Genomic DNA, 18,566 nt, shown 5'->3' with positions numbered 1-18,566 from the left:
CCATTCTTCGGACCTACGAATTGGTACCTGAAGCGTATAGACAAAAGTTCAGAAATTTAAAGAAAGGGTGGAATCAGACATATACCGAGTTTGCCTATGAGAAGGGTGTGTTCTTGGATCGTTGGTGTACAGCAGAAACAGTGGAAGAGGAGTTTTGGCATCTCAGGGAGTTAATTCTGATTGAGGAATTTAAAGGTTGTGTTTCGGAGGATATCCGGATGTATTTGAATGAGAAGCCGAATAAGTCCATCTCCGAATTTGCTAGGTTCGCAGATGAATATGCCCTAACCCACAAGACAAAGTTTTCCTCGAATAAAGGTTACCAGAGAGACCATGGGAACGATAGAGAAAGCCCGCCGGCTGAGGCAGAGGTCCCGCCGGGAGCTAGTGGTAAGATTGAGGGGGTGAGGCAAGACGGCCAGTGATTTCCGGGCTTGACCTGTTTTAATTGTGGTAAGGGGGGACATATTGCATCTAGGTGCTTTGCTCCGAGGAAGGAGACAGGAAAAGGGAAAGCAGCAGTCCCTATAGGATGTGCCGTGGTAATCAGTAAATCGACAAGAGAGCCCCGGGTAGACAGAGTACGAGAAGGGTCTGAGACTTGTATGTCAAACAGAACCGTGTCTGTGAGAGAGGGAGACCCACCAGTTCCAGTGCGGATCTGGAGAGACACGGGAGCTGAACTGTCCTTGATTAGCAGTAAGGTACTGGATTTTGGTCGCAAGACGGGAATGGTAGCTGTGAAAGGAATAGGAAAAGGGACAGAAATGGTGCCCTTGCATAGGATCATTATGGATTGTGAGCTGGTATCTGGACCAGTTGAAATGGGGGTGCGATCAGAATTCCCGAGAACTGACGCGGACGTCCTTCTGGGTAACGATTTAGCTGGTGGTAAGGTTTGGTCAGCAATGAAGCTGACGAGACAGCCGGTGGAGGTCCCGCCCCTAGATTCCAAGATCTATCCCGCATGTGCGATCACTCGCAGCATGTCGAGAAAGGCAGCTGAGAACGAGAGCAGTTTAAATCCGGCCAGTATCGATTTGGCCGAGACGTTTTTACCGACCCTGTACCACGAGGGTTTAGAGGGTGGTAAAACGAAGAGTAGTAAAGTGAAAGAGAGTAAGGGAAAGGAGGTAGACCTTCCCTTAGCAAGGAGAAAAGTTATAGAGGCACAAAATAAAGATGAGAAACAGATAAAGCTGTTAAAAGGTCCAGAGTTGGACATGGATGATCTGTCTGGTTTGGCAGAACTGTTTGAAGAAGTTGAAAATTCTAAAGGTGTTCCTGATAATGAAATGAGGGCAGTCCTAGATGAAAAGGGTGCCCTTACCTTGAAGAAGTCTGCTGGGTTGGCAGATGAGGTTGTTTCAGCCCGCGGGGTTGAGTTTACTCCAGAAGGGAGTTGCCCAGAGAGTAGCTGGGACGATCAGGGGAATTTAGAATTTGTACAGGGTATGGGTGTTGAAAGCCTGGAAGAGGCAAATGTCCCGTTTGAGTGTGTCCAAGATGTGGATGCACGTGGTACTGAACCTAGTAATGGAGCTCAGAAAAAGTCTGAGGTATTTGATTCAGTTGAAAAGGAATGCAGTCCTTGTGGGTCAGATGGACTTGGTTCAGTGAAGAAAGGGTTAACCTTGGTAATAGTGGGAAGTGAGAGTTCCCAGGTGTTTGTGCTCGAAGGTGTATTAAAAGTTAGTGAGGAGATAGAAGGTGGTGAGGTGAAAATTATTATTGAAGGAAAAGGGAAAAGTGTAGTTCCCAAATTGAATGAAGAAAATTTAAAGTCTGGACTGATGTCAGAAGCAGCAACCAGGCTACAGAGACAATGGCTTGGTACCGCGGTGCCTGTGAATCAATTACAGGTGGAGTTGGAAGGTAAAGGGGCCCCACACACTATTGTTATTCCAGAGTGTGGTGTGAAACGGCAGAATTCGAAATGCTGTTTGAACAAAGAGGGATCGCTGGCATTGAGAACTAATCGCCTGAAGGGTCCTGAAGAGAAAACTAGCAACTTGCGTAAAATTAAAGAAATGTGTGGAAATTCAGAAAATGGTCTAAGTTTGGAACACATTGTTGATAAAATAACTCCTATGAAAGGAGCGGGCGAAAGCCTATTTCGCCAGGGTGCACAAGCTCACCACATGGGAATTAACTAGAAAAGAGGTGAGGGTTAAAGGGACGCCATTTTTAAATAGCAGAAGCCGGTTTTAAGGGATTTTGACAAAGCATGTGAATAATCAAGACAACCCCCATGGAAGCTTGACTGTTAAGTTTGAAAGTAACATAAAGATTAGTATTTTGCACGAACTTTTGTAGTATACACGTAAGCTAAGGTCACAACTCTTTAGTTTTTGTTTGCTGAAGGAAAGAAAATTAAAAAAAAGGTGGTTATTAAATTGGAGTCTGATGCTACAAGACTTTAGTAAGGTACAAGATGTTAAGATATTAAAGGAAGTGACAATGTAATCGTTAACTGTTTAGATGCTGAATTGAATGTATAACTGTATTACTCTGTAGTGAAAAAAAAACTTTTGTATTGTGTTAGATTCTAAAATCCTGTAAGACTCTGTATTACTTCGTTTTTACCATCGTTGAAGAAAGGGGGTGTTACGCCTGTGCCCCAACTCTGAGGGGCCAAAGGGTACAAAGTAACCCCTCCCTTTTGAGAATCGCAAGATCGCTATTAATTCAGGTCAGGAGACCCAGGAAATGAGAGAAAGACACGCAGAATCCACAAGGGGTTTGGAATGTCCTGGCCCCTCAGCGATACAAAGCCACGGATACCGGCCATTGTCTCTTGGAGACGGAATTGTGTATTGAGTACTGTACTATTCATTGAAACCCTCAGGGAATGACCAGAGCGGGCTGGTTGAGGGATTGCACCATCCCAACCTGATTGACATCTGAGACCCCGTGAGTAAGGATAAAAGAGGGTCTGGGGAACAACCCCTTTAGACGCACCAGGAGAAACGCTAGAAATCCCGTGACAGCGTTTAATAGCGACAGCCGGTGGGGCCCGCGTGCGTCCTTTCCCGTTGCCTGGGATTGGTGGGACTGACCACAGAAGAACAGCTTAGCTAAAAGGAAAAGGACAGCAACGACATTTCGAAGGATCGACATCATAAAAAGGAAAACGGGCAAGTTCTAAAAATCCGTCTCTCTCTCCAACCAAAAGCTGCAGCCTAAATGACCTGAAGTGACTTTTATATTTCCATTGGACAATACGTTATCCCCTAGACAACGATAGAGCTATTTCTTATTGATTATTATTATACCCGCGCTTTTAGATTTAGTATTGACGACGTATGTTATCTGTATGTTTGCATTGATATTATTTTTGTGTATTTTTATCAATAAATACTGTTAAAAATAGTACCATCAGACTTCAATGGACCTCTCTATCTTTGCTGGTAAGTGACCCAGTTACGGGGTACGTAACAGCAGTTACAACTAAAGAAAGGATGGAATAATACATTATGTTCAGCTTTACAGTTTAGAGACATATACTTACTGTCTCTTATTGGATGAAATGTCTCACTCTGTGTCCAGTCTGTTAATCTGTTAAATGAAAATGCTCTTACTCTTGCAAAGAAGTTTTCAAAATATGGTTTTGTCTCTTCTGTAAGGTCACAGCAAGTTACCCTGATACCCCAACATTCTGTTTTGTTTGACCATGGCTGTCCGTACCTATAATTTGAAATTCGGCAGTGATTATTCCCTTGTAAATCACCTATTAAAAATTATTAACTCAAAGATCATTAAAGACCTTGATATTACTTCTGCTTTTATCAGTTATATTAAAACACATACTGTTTGTGCTGTACAAAGAACGTGGTATTTTCTGTCCCATTTCCCAGTTTCCAGTGAAGAACATTGTGTAAGTTTTGGGATATAAATTTTACATCCTTCGGTGCTCCAGATTCTGAAATGAATAGAGATACAGACAGATATCTTTTAATGACTTGCTGATCGTTAGGGTCCCTAATGGTCATTGACTACAGTTGGACTTTCTATTCTATATTGGCATTTAAATTATATCCTGTTGATTCATTTTAGATACAACTTGAGCAAGTATTTGAGAAAGATATTCCAATCATTTGATTCCTTTATGCCAAGTTGTAGATACATTGTGCACCCCATGTACTGCAACAGATCAGGGCAACATCCTCACAACTAATCTGGAACTGACTGAAATAATAAGTCTTAATACCATTCTTAAGATACTTAACAAACATATTGTACAGAATACACAGTTCCATTATCAGACGGGCCGTGATTTTAAGTTTAACAAGTGACTGATGCTAAATCCTGCTCTTTATTTTCACTTCATCCTGATTAGTGTGAATGAATTAAATAATTCCCATCATGGCCACTGAGACTAAAAAGTTAACAACTGACAATTCCACACAAGCGTTTCTTGGTATCCAAACAATGACTGATAATATTAATTGACATCCTTATGGCAGAACTGAAATTATTCTGAAACGAGTAATATAAAGGAGAAGGGCAATAACAATTGTCATAAAACCCCTGGGAGACAGACAAAGTAGAATTGGAATACTAACAAACTGTAGGTTTTTTAATATTATAAAGGATTACTTACCTTCACTGATAATTGTTACCAATAATAATAAGAGCCACAAAAGCAAGCACCTCTCCTGTGCTGCCATCTTTACGTTCTACAGCAGGCACAGTAAAACAAAGAATGCCTCCTTCTCCCATCAATGATCAATTGTTTTCATTTTCTTTGTTCATGAAATGTCTGATTGCTTCCTTTTTCACATTGTTGTCAAATACAAAAGGTGGAACTAGAATGCAATGTCCTTCTGCCTTCTGCCCAGTAACTTGCTGATTCTTTTCTCATGGTGACAAGTAAAGGCCTAAAATGGAGGCATGCTACACACACACAAAATTGGCTCCAGCATTTCGTTATGTGTGACTTATGTCGAGGCTACTTCTGGGATTGTTACAAGAGGTGGGATAGGAGTGGATTACGATTGGAATTCATTATCACCACATAAAGCAAGGGTTCCCAAACTGGGGTCCACAGACCCCTTGTTTAATGGTTTTGGTCTATGACATAAAAAAGGTTGGGAACCCCTGATATAAAGATGGTCAGTATCCCAGATCCAGCCCTCTCCCACCCCATTCCCATATCCAAAACTCAACCCAAATTAGGCTCTGGCCAAATGCCAAGCTCCTGATAATGAACTACCATTTACAGTAGTGATTGTATCTGACTCTACCCAATGCTCCTCTCCACATCTTCAGATACTCCCATCACTGCTTGACAAATTCCACAACAGCTCTCATGCTCACACAAGGAAATCTGCAGATGCTGGAAATTCAAGCAACACACACAAAATGCTGGTGGAACACAGCAGGTCAGGCAGCATCTACAGGGAGAAGTGCTGTCGACGTTTTGGGACCAAGTCCTGATGAAGGGTCTCGGCCCGAAACGTCGACAGCGCTTCTCCCTATAGATGCTGCCTGGCCTGCTGCGTTCCACCAGCATTTTGTGTGTGTAGCTCTCATGCTCAGACACCTTCAATTCTCGCTGCCATTGCATTTCCTTAATTCCCACAACATCTACATCACTTGGTTACAACAGGTGTTGTCCCATTGTAGTCACTTCAATTCTCCATCCCACTCCACCCTGTTGTCCCATTCCGATCTATGGATCTGCGGTCTCATACACTGTCACAATGAGGCCCAACACCAGCTTGAGGAACGCCTTGTCGTTCATCTGGATTTGTTGCAGCCTCTGGACTTAATATTGAATTCAACAATTTCAATTAATTTAATTTCCGTCTGTATCTGTAATTTTGTGTCCCACCATCTACAACGGGATCATACCACTAAGAACATCTTTCCCTTCCCCCCCCCCCAACTCTCCACTTTCCATAGGGATCACTCCTCACATGACTCCCTTGTCCATTCATCCCTCCTCACTGATCTCCTTCCTGGTATTTATTTCTGCATGCAGGACAAGTGCTATACCAGCCCCTACACCTCCTCACTCACCTCCATTCAGGGCTCCAAACAGTCCTTCCAGGTGAGGCATCTGCAGAGGGTGGAACAGTCAATGGCCCTTCTTCAGAAATGATAAAGAGCAAAATCAGATTTGTCCAGGCAGCAGAGAAGGTCGTGAAGGTAATGAGTAGATCAAAGGGATGGTCTGAAAGGGTGACAAGATGTCATCATATAATGGATGGTTAACCCCCTCTGTATAGTGTGCTGCTAATGCTGTGTAGTCTGGGTCGGTGTGGTGAACAACATATACCTGTCTGGACTGCTCCTGTGACTCCTCCCACAGACCCCTGCTGACTCCTCCCACAGACCCCTGCTGACTCCTCCCACAGACCCCTGCTGACTGCTCCTGTGGCTCCTCCCACTGACCCCTGCTGACTGCTCCTGTGGCTCCTCCCACAGACCCCCGCTGACTGCTCCTGTGGCTCCTCCCACAGACCCCTGCTGACTGCTCCTGTGGCTCCTCCCACAGACCCCCGCTGACTGTTCCTGTGACTCCTCCCACAGACCCCTGCTGACTGCTCCTGTGGCTCCTCCCACAGACCCCCGCTGACTGCTCCTGTGGCTCCTCCCACAGACCCCCGCTGACTGCTCCTGTGACTCCTCCCACAGACCCCTGCTGACTGCTCCTGTGGCTCCTCCCACAGACCCCCGCTGACTGCTCCTGTGGCTCCTCCCACAGACCCCTGCTGACTCCTCCCACAGACCCCTGCTGACTGCTCCTGTGGCTCCTCCCACAGACCCCCGCTGACTGCTCCTGTGGCTCCTCCCACAGACCCCTGCTGACTGCTCCTGTGGCTCCTCCCACAGACCCCCGCTGACTGCTCCTGTGGCTCCTCCCACAGACCCCCGCTGACTGCTCCTGTGGCTCCTCCCACAGACCCCTGCTGACTGCTCCTGTGGCTCCTCCCACAGACCCCTGCTGACTCCTCCCACAGACCCCTGCTGACTGCTCCTGTGGCTCCTCCCACTGACCCCCACTGACTGCTCCTGTGGCTCCTCCCATTGACCCCTGCTGACTGCTCCTGTGGCTCCTCCCACAGACCCCCGCTGACTGCTCCTGTGGCTCCTCCCACAGACCCCTGCTGACTCCTCCCACAGACCCCTGCTGACTGCTCCTGTGGCTCCTCCCACAGACCCCTGCTGACTCCTCCCACAGACCCCTGCTGACTGCTCCTGTGGCTCCTCCCACTGACCCCCGCTGACTGCTCCTGTGGCTCCTCCCATTGACCCCTGCTGACTGCTCCTGTGGCTCCTCCCACAGACCCCCGCTGACTGTTCCTGTGACTCCTCCCACAGACCCCTGCTGACTCCTCCCACAGACCCCTGCTGACTGCTCCTGTGGCTCCTCCCACAGACCCCTGCTGACTGCTCCTGTGGCTCCTCCCACTGACCCCTGCTGACTGCTCCTGTGGCTCCTCCCACAGACCCCTGCTGACTCCTCCCACAGACCCCTGCTGACTGCTCCTGTGGCTCCTCCCACTGACCCCTGCTGACTGCTCCTGTGGCTCCTCCCATTGACCCCTGCTGACTGCTCCTGTGGCTCCTCCCAGACCCCTGCTGACTGCTCCTGTGGCTCCTCCCACAGACCCCTGCTGACTCCTCCCACAGACCCCTGCTGACTCCTCCCACAGACCCCCGCTGACTGCTCCTGTGGCTCCTCCCACAGACCCCTGCTGACTCCTCCCACAGACCCCTGCTGACTGCTCCTGTGGCTCCTCCCACAGACCCCTCCTGACTGCTCCTGTGGCTCCTCCCACAGACCCCTGTCTGGACTGCTCCTGTGGCTCCTCCCACAGACCCTGCTGACTCCTCCTGTGGCTCCTCCCACAGACCCCTGCTGACTGCTCCTGTGGCTCCTCCCACAGACCCCTGCTGACTCCTCCCACAGACCCCTGCTGACTGCTCCTGTGGCTCCTCCCACAGACCCCTGCTGACTGCTCCTGTGACTCCTCCCACAGACCCCCGCTGACTCCTCCCACAGACCCCTGCTGACTGCTCCTGTGGCTCCTCCCACAGACCCCTGCTGACTCCTCCCACAGACCCCTGCTGACTGCTCCTGTGGCTCCTCCCACAGACCCCTGCTGACTGCTCCTGTGGCTCCTCCCACAGACCCCTGTATAAAGGCGATTGAGGCCTGTGCCCGGCCTCATTCCCCAGGATGTAGTGTTGTTCATTCTTCCAGTCAATAAAAGCCGATACCTCGCTTCTTACGTCTCAGAGTGAGTTATTGATGGTGCATCAATCGGGCCGTGTAGTCTGCCTTAACGGAATATGCACAGGGTTTTTTGCTTAGCAAGAATGCAGAGCAAAAATGATCCATCCTGATCAACAAAAAGGCAGCACAAGTATCTAACGTTGGATAAAGTTGAGAAGGAATTCATGTTTGAATAACTTCTTGGAGTTTTTGGAGGATGTAACATATCGATTAGACAGGGAGAATCAAATGGGTGTGGTTTTCAGAAACCAAAGACCAACATAAAATACTGCAGTGCAAAATTAGAATTCTGTTTGGCAATCAGGAAACAGGGAATAGAAATATCCACTATTCTCTTGCAATAGAGATTTATTTTCAGGATGGCAGTTAGAAACTGCAGGGATCAATGCCTGACCCACAACTGTGTTGCCACGCACAGCTTCAATCTGATGAACAATGTCAGTGACATTAATAGGCCTTATTTCCAACAATGACAAGGCAGGTACAGAGGAGAAGGTGATGCCCTGACACAGTGGTGTCAAGAAAACAACTTCTCCCTCAGTATTGAGAAAACGAAGGAGTTGATCGTGGACTACAGGAGGAATGAAGACTGGCCAGCACCTATTGATATCAACAGGACTGGAGTTGATAGGATGAGTAGTTTCAAGTTCCTCAGTATACACATCAGCGAAGATCTCACCTGGACTGTACACACCAGTTGAGTGGTGAAAAAAGCACAACAGCGTCTCTTTCACCTTAGACAGCTAAAGAATTTCAGCATGAGTCCCCAGATCCTCAGGACTTTCTACAGGGAAACCATTGAGAGCATCCTGACTGGCTGTGTCATTGCCTGGTACAGGAACTGTACTACCCTCCATCGCAGAGAGTGGTATGGACAGCCCAGTGCATCTGTGGATGTGAACTTCCCTCTATTCAGGACAGTTACAGCAGCAGGTGCATAAAAAAAGGCCCAGAGGATCATCAGGGACTCCAGACACCCCAACTGCAAACAAACTGTTTCAGCTGCTTCCGTCTGGCAAACGGTACTGCAGCGTTAAGGCCAGAACCGACAGGCACCGGAACAGCTTTTATCGCCAGCCATCAGACTTATCGATACACATTGATCTGATTGCCTATCGGACTGTACACTGATCTGATTGTGTATCTGACTGTACACTGATCTGATTGTGTGTCTGACTGTACACACAGGTACACAAAACAATTATCTGTACAATCTTAGTGTTTGGGCAATACCCTCCCACATTTCACCTCTTTAATGCTTGTACATTGTGACAGAGACACAACACAACATCCATTGGATGTAAAAAATAAAATAAATTCTAAATTCTGGGTCTCAACTGTTGGTAATGTATCTCCCATCAGGGAGGAGGTTATGTAACGTCCATGCCAGGATCACCAGACTCAAAAACAGTACTTTCCCCAAACAGTATGGCTGATCAACACCTCCACACACTAACCCACCTCTCCACACCCCAGTCACTGCTACTTTATCATTTCCTGTCAGTCATCTTATGGACAAACACTTCTGTACCTAACATCGTTTTATGGACATCAATGTACTATGTATTTACATTTATTGTTTTTTAATTATTGTGTTCTTTATCTTATTGTGCTGCATCAGATCCAAATAAACAACTATTTTGTTTTCCTTTACACTTGTGTACTGGAAATAACATTAAAATAACCTTGAATCTATAATCTATATAATATTGGAAGAAAGGACTCTGCGTTTGCTGAAGACACTGAACATGATGGACTGTGAATTGTTTAGAAAATGCAGAGGAACACCAAGAGCAAATGGGCAAAACAGAGCCCTACAATGAGGATAAATATGAAGTTACCCACCACAGAAAGGGAAAGAAAATTGCACCTTAACCCATGCTGGATTTGGGAGGCGACGGTGAACAAAGAGAATTGAGTGTTGTTGAGAAACAGTTACTGAAAGCAAACAGGCAGAGCCAGCAGGTAATCAGACAAGTGGGCAAAGATGAAAATCTGCAGATACTGGAAATCCAAAGCAAAACACACAAAATGCAGGAGGAATTTGGCAGGCCAGGCAGCATCTATGGGAATGAGTAACCAATTAACCTGATACTCTGTGACCAATTACAGAAGATGGGAAGAAACTGGAGCATCTGGAGTAAACCCCTCACAGGGAGAAGACACAAACTCGTTACAGACAGTGGTGGTTTGAACTCCGGGTTACTGGTGCTGTAATAGTGTTACACTCTGCTACCGTGTCACTGGAAAGATTTTGAGGAGTCTTACAGTACGTGCTGTAAATATCTAACCTCTCCCTTGCTCCAGTGGTTAAGATTCTAATCAATAATGATAGTGAATACAAGCTCTCCCTGTGAAGTAAACACTAAGTTGGCAATGGGCAGAATCCTAAAAGAGCAATGGTAAATTATTACCAGGGATCGTGCTTGGCAATAGGGATAGAAAAGAAATTGGTTCCGTTCTGAAGCAGAGTTATTGGTAGCCTGAGGAATAGGAAGTGGGCCTGAAAATAAAGCAGTATGCTCCTGAATGAACCATAAGGTGAAACTGTTGAATAAACACTTCTTGTAAATACATTAGTCTTTGGATGCAATAATGTTTCAAACTTAATTTTATTGTGTACATTACTTATAAATCCACTATGTCTAAATGACCATTTGAAGTATAAACCTTGACAAAAGGCCTCTGCTTCACTTAATCTGTAGCACACAGTCAGAATAGTCACCTATAAATTAAATTTCAATACAGATACTTTGGTTAAAATACAGACTTTTTCAGTAAACTAATACTAAATGTAACTGAACTGAACCAGCTGTTGCCAGCACATTTCCTTTGTTGATAAGAATTTGAAAACAATTTTCAATTTATTTATTTGTGGATTGGATCATAAAGTTGATAAAAGTACATTAAGCCAGTCCTCCTCCACATTGCCTTCCAATTACAACTTCTTATTGGTTGTCTGGGCAGAAAACAGAAGTTTTCACTTTGTTGAACTAACCCATTAATTACATTAGAGAGCAATGAAAAAGAGTAATTGTTTCATAAATCAGAGCACGCTAATAGAAACTGAGGGTAGAATTTTCACAGATGTTTCCTGACCTCCTGTCAGAACTTCATATAGACAAAGTGGCAAGTTCAAAGCAATTGGTATCATCGCTGTCAGAAAAGGATTGAGAGTGCGGATAAAATGAAATAAATTGCTGAGTGTTTTACAAAACAAAATGAATATTGAAGCCTGCATTATATTAATTTAAAAGGAAAAGAAAACACCCAACCAGTCCAAAGAAATTATGCTAAAGCTGTTATTTTCTTGCCATTTAGATGTTCTATGACTTACCCTGAAATGTTGTCACACATTTCTTTCCTCTGAAAATGGGGATCTTAATCTGGGCACACATAGTAAGTTGCTTTTGGTTTTGGGTTCTGTATGTTTAAGGTGATATCTGTCACCGTGTACAATTCAGTTTTCTGTACAAGATAAGAAGTTGTGTGTAATTTGAAAAGTGCGCCAAGATCCTTACTCTCATTTTTGTACGAATTACTATCCCATCTTTGTTCTCCTGCTCCCTGTCTGGGAAATGCTTTGTTTTACTTTAGTGATGGGTGAATGACCCTATATTAAGAGGGGTGATTGATATGTTCATGGCCTAAGGTAGAAGGAGTTAATTTTAGAAAACCTAGCACATTTATTTTTCAACATAGTCCCCTCCTACATTTACACACTTAGTCCAGTGGTCGTGGAGCATACAGATCCCTTCTTTGTAGAAGTCGGCGTTTGAGACCTCCAGAAGTGGTCCACAGCAGGGGTGATTGATAAATTTGTGGCCTATGGTAGAAGGAGATGAGTTAGACAGCTCTTGTTACATCCACATGCAGTTCAACTCTTTGAGTAAAAATGCAGAAAGTTTGAAGATCGTAACTCATCTCCTTCTACCTTAGACCATGAACTTATCAACCACCCCTGCTGTGGACCACTTCTGGAGGTCTCAGACGCCGACTTCTACAAAGAAGGAATCCGTATGCTCCACGACCGCTGGACTACGTGTGTAAATGTAGGAGGGGACTATGTTGAAAAATAAATGTGCTAGGTTTTCTAAAATTAACTCCTTCTACCTTAGGCCACGAACTTATCAATCACCCCTCGTATATATCTTGCAGAGACTATTGGAATCCATAAATGTGTGTCTCCCTCTATCAGTCTCGTACTGACACTTGCAGATTGGCTGAAGGTAGAACCTTTTCCCTGCCATGCATTAATGCAGCATGTTAAGTTCTGAATCTGTCACTGCAGCATGAAAGCACAGGAACTGGATTTAGAACATTCACCCCCCCCCCCTCCATCCACTTCTTTGCTTACTGTACCATTTGATTGAATTATAGCTAATCTGTCCATCCTTCCGACCTCAGTTCTACAGCCTGTCAGAAATTTACAGATTGTACATTGGTACTTCCTGAGTTCCAGCAACTGGTTTCACAGAAGAGTTTTACATACTGGTCGAGATCACTGTGTATAAACACAAACGTGACAGATTATTCCGTTGTGAAGGAAAGTGCTTTTTGGGTTGTTATCAGAATGCCCCACAATCAAACTACTTCACAGCCATAGCGGAGTATAACTGATAGAACAGTTCCCCTTTCCAATTTTGTCACAAAACTGCAAGTAAACGTGAAAACCTACAAAAATATATATTTGCTGTGTTTAATTTCCTCTTACTATTATAAGTAGTTGTCTCACTTCTACTAGTTCTTTCCATTGAAATGGATAATTTAATTAATTTATTTATTTCAAATTGCAGCATCGGATAGGCCCTCCTGGGCCCTCGAGCCGGATAGCCCAGCAGCCCCCAACAACCCCTGATTTAGCCCTAACCTAATCACGGCACAATTTACAATGACCAATTAACTTACTAACTGGTACATCTTTGGACTGTGGGAGAAAGCTGGAGCACCCAGAGGAAACCCACAGGTTCCCACAGTCCCATTTTATTTATTGGGACTTTCCAAGGAATCAGCAGCATACCGTATGGAGTTTCTAAAAGCAATTTAATTATCTAATGCTTACAAAGCACAATGGAGACAAGCCTATGTTTCTCCGAATGACTGGCTGGTTTGTTGATCCTTCTCTGGGTTAGTTTTAGGATTTAAGAAAGCCAATTAAAACCAGCGTTGGTGCAGTCAACAGCAACACACACACAAAGTACTGGAGGAACTCAGCAGGCCAGGCAGCATCTATGGAAAAGAGTAAACGGTCGACGTTTCAAGCCGAAACCCTTCATCAGGACTGGAGGTCCTCCCAGCATCTGCAGCTTTTCTCATATTGGTGCAGTAAAACCAGTTTTCTGTCCGGGATAGGCTTTCGCTCTCGTTCCATAGTTGATTTTTGTTTACACCCCACCTCTATCACTGCATGCACAAATGATCACCCCAACTGAGTTGTGGCCCTTATGGACACTGGCCTATAAATTCTAATGCACCCTATTAGATATGCTAAATGGCAACAATCAATTCTGACATTAGTTCCCACATGATTCATTCATCAGAAATACTTAGTGTAAGTTGTCAGCATATTAATATAATTACTCAGTTTCCCAAAAAGGTATAATTCTTTCACTCAAGGCCCAGTTTGATTGGCTGTTGGCTGTTTGGGCTTGAACTCTTGCAAAGTGCGGCTCCGTGAAACATTTTATCTCTTGTGTGAGGTCACAACATGTCTGACTAATCTTCCAGCATTCTGTCTTATTATTCCACTGCTTCCCTCCAGACCTACAATGGAAAAATTTGCTCTGATTCAAGCACTGGTGAATCAAATGGATTATTGGCATTTTGGTAGATTAAATCCATGAGAAGAAAGGTTTGAAATAGCCTTCAGAGAGAACAGGATCAAATCGACCGGGGGTTCATTGAGTGCATACAGACCTGGTGACATTTTTTTGGATATTTGCTCTGAATGATATTGAATCCTGAGAGGTTAGTGAACAGAGGAAGTGGAATAAGTTAGCTGGTCAGGGCAGAAATACTGGGTTAAATGCTGCAGGTTGTTTCATGACTGAATGAGGGTCTCTCACTGAAGAAGCATCAAGACCAGATATATTGTAATAACTTGATTGATAATTCAGAGTTGACCAATCTCTAACTGCTTCATCCACCGTGGAACAGAAATGTGGCTTAAAATTATCCCCAGTGTGAATGGTGTCAGTGAGAATATTACTTTTCATTACCTCAGCATTAGATTTTAAAAATATTTAAACGATGAATCTGCTGCAAGTATTAAAAAGTGAACAAATACAATAAAGCTGTTCTCCATATCCATTCAGAGAAATCTTATCCCATTTTCCTATCGGCTTCCTAGCTATTTCTTAAATGATCGCTACCCATTGATAAATTTTACTCACTGCAGAATATCAGCCCTATAATGTGCAATTTATTCATTTGATCCTGTGCTCTCTTGAGCAATTGAATGGTTCGGATTGAAGACATTTTCAATTTCTTTCATATTGTTTTTTATCTTGTTCACATCTCTGTAAATCAGAAATTCAATTTGTCTGGTCTTTCCTCAAACCTCATTTCTCAGAACTGACTTTTGAAAGACTATAAAAATATAAGATACTGCAAACAGTCAGCTGGCATGGTGGAATGAGGACAGGGGAACAGATTTAATGTTTTAACTGCTTTTGGAAGATTAGATACCCCAAGCTTTAGAGCTTTCCATTACCTATATGGTGTATCACTTCCTGACAAAAATGTAGGATACTGGTCAACAGACATCTTCACCTCCCTAGTTTTCCTGGCTAATCTTTATTAGGTTATCATCATGCAAGTATTTCTAAAGCATATATTCAATCACTTGAATCAATATTTTACCTGGTGCTAGATTAATATGATGAAATTTTTGTACAGGATCTCTCCAGTATCCATCAACTCCTATAATATTCCCACAGATTCCATCCTCAATATCTCGACATAATGTCCATTCCTCTTTTTTGGGCCCCAGTAACTGGCTAACACCATCTACCTGATTTGATTGCTTTTATTGTGCTTATAGCCTCTATTGGTGTAAGGGTCCTTTACTTTCTATTTTGTACTTTCCAGTTTTCCTGGCTACTTTTCAAAACATGTTTACAAACTCTTCTATTACCTCAGTGATAGAAACGAATATTTTGTATTGCATGATGTAAACTGCACTCTTGTTATAGCAGCTGCCTTTCTGTCATTGTAGGACATTGAAGAAGTCAGTAAACTTGAGGTTTACCTGTTGAGGCTCTGGAATATGACCTAAAGACAAGACAAGAACTGGTTATGTTAAATGACGAGACAGGTAAAGAGCACGGATGCTAGTACAAGATTTACAGCTATTTTCCTTTGCTTCGCTGATCCCCCAAATTGCCTGGGAAATGTTATTTATGTTTTCTTTGTAATTCAAATTTTTATTATTTATTCTTATTTTACAAAGCAGCACAGCATATCATAGAACAGATACAGTACAGCATATTTACACAGCCATCCCATGACAGGAAAACATAAAAAACTAAGAAACAGAAAAAAAAACTTCTAATTAACATACAACCAAAATTGATTCCACGTGTTCTTGCGTCTTTTGGCTGGTGACCTGTACCTGCTACTCGAAGGCCGTGCCCATTCTTTGTCTATCTATGTGCATTTGATTTATCCAGCTCACCAAATCCCGTGAACTTGTCAGGATTCATACACCTGGAATGACAGAGCAGACTACTGATGGTGATGATAGATTAAGCTTGTCTTCTTTAAACATATTTACTGTGTTACACAATCCAGTTTTTTTTATAAACAAGTTACAGTTACTCTTAAAACATAAGAAGTATGAGTCTGTTTATTAAGGGAGGTTGTGGCTGTTCCATTCTCGGCCTCAGTACTAGTCTCCCCACACCTCCCCCCTTCCCATATAGCTTGACTCTCCTGTACTTCAAACTTCTGTCAAACTCTGTAATTTTGTAATTCTAATAATTTATATTATGTAAGACAGAAGTGAGAATAATTAGAAACACTTTACTTGGGAGATTATATTGAATAAAATTGATAAATATCACCAGAGCAACAAAAAAAACATCTGCTCGAGAATTTTCAGTTTATGCAGAATCTCTTGTGTTTAATATTACCAGAGATCAGGTAACAGAAATTTCTCACTAAAATTGTGCTTTGAGAGAAAGGTCAATCATTAATACATACCGTACATACTATTCATTTAACAAACACTAAATGTTAAAAGCTTGGTTTTACTATTTAGCGTCTTGTTTGTTACATGTTTTTTAAAGGCACATTAGTAAGACCATAAGATATAGCAGCAGAATCAGGCCATTTGGCCCATCAAGTCTGCTCCACCATTTCATTAGGGCTGATCCACTTTTCCTCTCAGCCATAACTTCCTCCCTTCTCCCTTCTCCCTTCTTCATGCCAATCAAGACTCTATCAACCTCTGCTTTAATATACATAAAGACTTGGCCTCCACAGCTGCCTGTGGCAAAGAATTCCCAGATTCACCACTCTCTGGTTAAAAAAATCCCTCTTCATCTCCATTCTAAAAGGATGCCCCTCTATCTGAAGCTGTGCCCTCTGGTCCTAGACTCTCCCACCATAGAAACATCCTTTCCACATCCACTCTATCAAGGCCTTTCACCATTCGATAGGTTTTAATGCGGTCACCCCTCATTCTTCTGAATTCTAGTGAATACAGGCCCAGAGCTCTTCATATGACAATGATTGCAGGAAAAATGTTACATGCATGCTTATGACAATGTTAATGTTACCCAATAGTATGTAAGTACATTATAACAAATTCTCCAAGTTTCCGTTGAAAAAAAAGGGAGCTAGTAAAAAATTAGTAAACTGAAGTTCAAAGCAAACAGAGGAGCAATCATCTTAACAAGACACCTCAACCCTCAAGATTCCAGGAGCTTCACAGCCTTGAAGTCTGAAGCTTCTTGGGTCCAGTCTGACAGATTACTAAAACTCTCAAGGGAGAACTCCAAAATCATGATTTAAAAAACAGGGAGCATCTGATCCAGTCCCATAATTCACTCTACCCTACATGTCCCAACAAATGGTAGACAATGCTGTGAGAAAATTTCCAGAGTTTAAGTTAAAGTGTTTTCATTATCCAGTTTATAAGGTAGAATGTTTATGTAGAGACCTGGGAATGTTGCAATCCATGTTTATGGGTCCATGGAGACATGTTAGAAATATGCATTTATTTAAATAAACACAAGTGATTCGGTAGAAGCTGGAAATGTTAAGCCACACACACACACACACACACACACACACACACACACACACACACACACACACACACACACACACACACACACACACACACACACACACACACACACACACACACACACACACACACACACACACACACACACACACACACACACACACACACACACCCAAGTGCTGCAGGAACTCAGCAGGTCAGCCAGCATCTATGGAGAGGAATAAACAGTCGATATTTTGGGCCAAGACCCTTCACCGGGACTGGATTTGGTCTGACCTTTTTCATGTCCTTTGTACAGCTAGAGCTGGTTAACTAAGTAATTTTTCTGATTTCATGTGCTTTTGACAACTAAGCAACTCACTGGGGGAATTCAGCTAATGGAAGACCATGGCCCATTTGTACAGACTATTTTTAAACCTCACCTGCGGTAACAGTGGCCAGATAAGTTCACCTCAAGCGAGTAAGTTCACACCAATCTAAGCCACTGGCAAAACCAAACTCCAGTGAACACTTCAGCATGGAGGTTTCCCAAGACTCAGTATTTCAACAGACATTAATGAAAATGAAATTCGATTTGCTTACCAGAAACTAAGGAACGAACTAGATGAGAGAAACTCAACAGCACCAACAGCTGAATGGAGAATCTTCCCATCTTGCTTCCTCCACTAACGACTCTGAATTGGCTTTTATCAGATAGAAAAGCAGAAATGAAACTATGTAATTTAAAGAACATTTATATAAAAAAAAAGTTCCCCCTTGGTAGTTGGGATTTATTCGAGCAAAACCACTTCCTACCCCTCCATAGTTCTGGACAGAGAACCAAAAACGTACAGCACTTAAGGAGTCAGCCGTTCGCCACGGTATATGGGCTTGTAGTGATACATGTTTTTCAGCCCAGTCCCACTTTCCAGCCCCGGGTATTTAGTACTTCAGGTCAGGTTCTAAGCTTATATCCAAATAACATTGACTATGGTGGTGTTTACCGTCTCATCCAGATTAAGAAGTAATGTATTTGCTGAAAATGGACTCAGTTGTAGAACATTAAGCTTTGTCTTTAATAATCAG

At 43.4% G+C, this 18,566-nt stretch overlaps 1 pseudogene; it reads right to left on the bottom strand.

The window, feature by feature from the left end:
* Positions 1-5,674: 5,674 nt before the first annotated feature.
* Positions 5,675-18,153, bottom strand: LOC140732664 (interleukin-22 receptor subunit alpha-2-like; annotated as a pseudogene).
* Positions 18,154-18,566: the final 413 nt, after the last annotated feature.

The sequence above is a fragment of the Hemitrygon akajei genome, chromosome 9 (assembly GCF_048418815.1).
Source record: "Hemitrygon akajei chromosome 9, sHemAka1.3, whole genome shotgun sequence".
In the NCBI taxonomy this organism is placed as follows: domain Eukaryota; kingdom Metazoa; phylum Chordata; class Chondrichthyes; order Myliobatiformes; family Dasyatidae; genus Hemitrygon; species Hemitrygon akajei.
The sequence above is the reverse complement of the archived record's forward strand: the minus strand, read 5'-3'. Positions and strand labels throughout refer to the sequence as shown.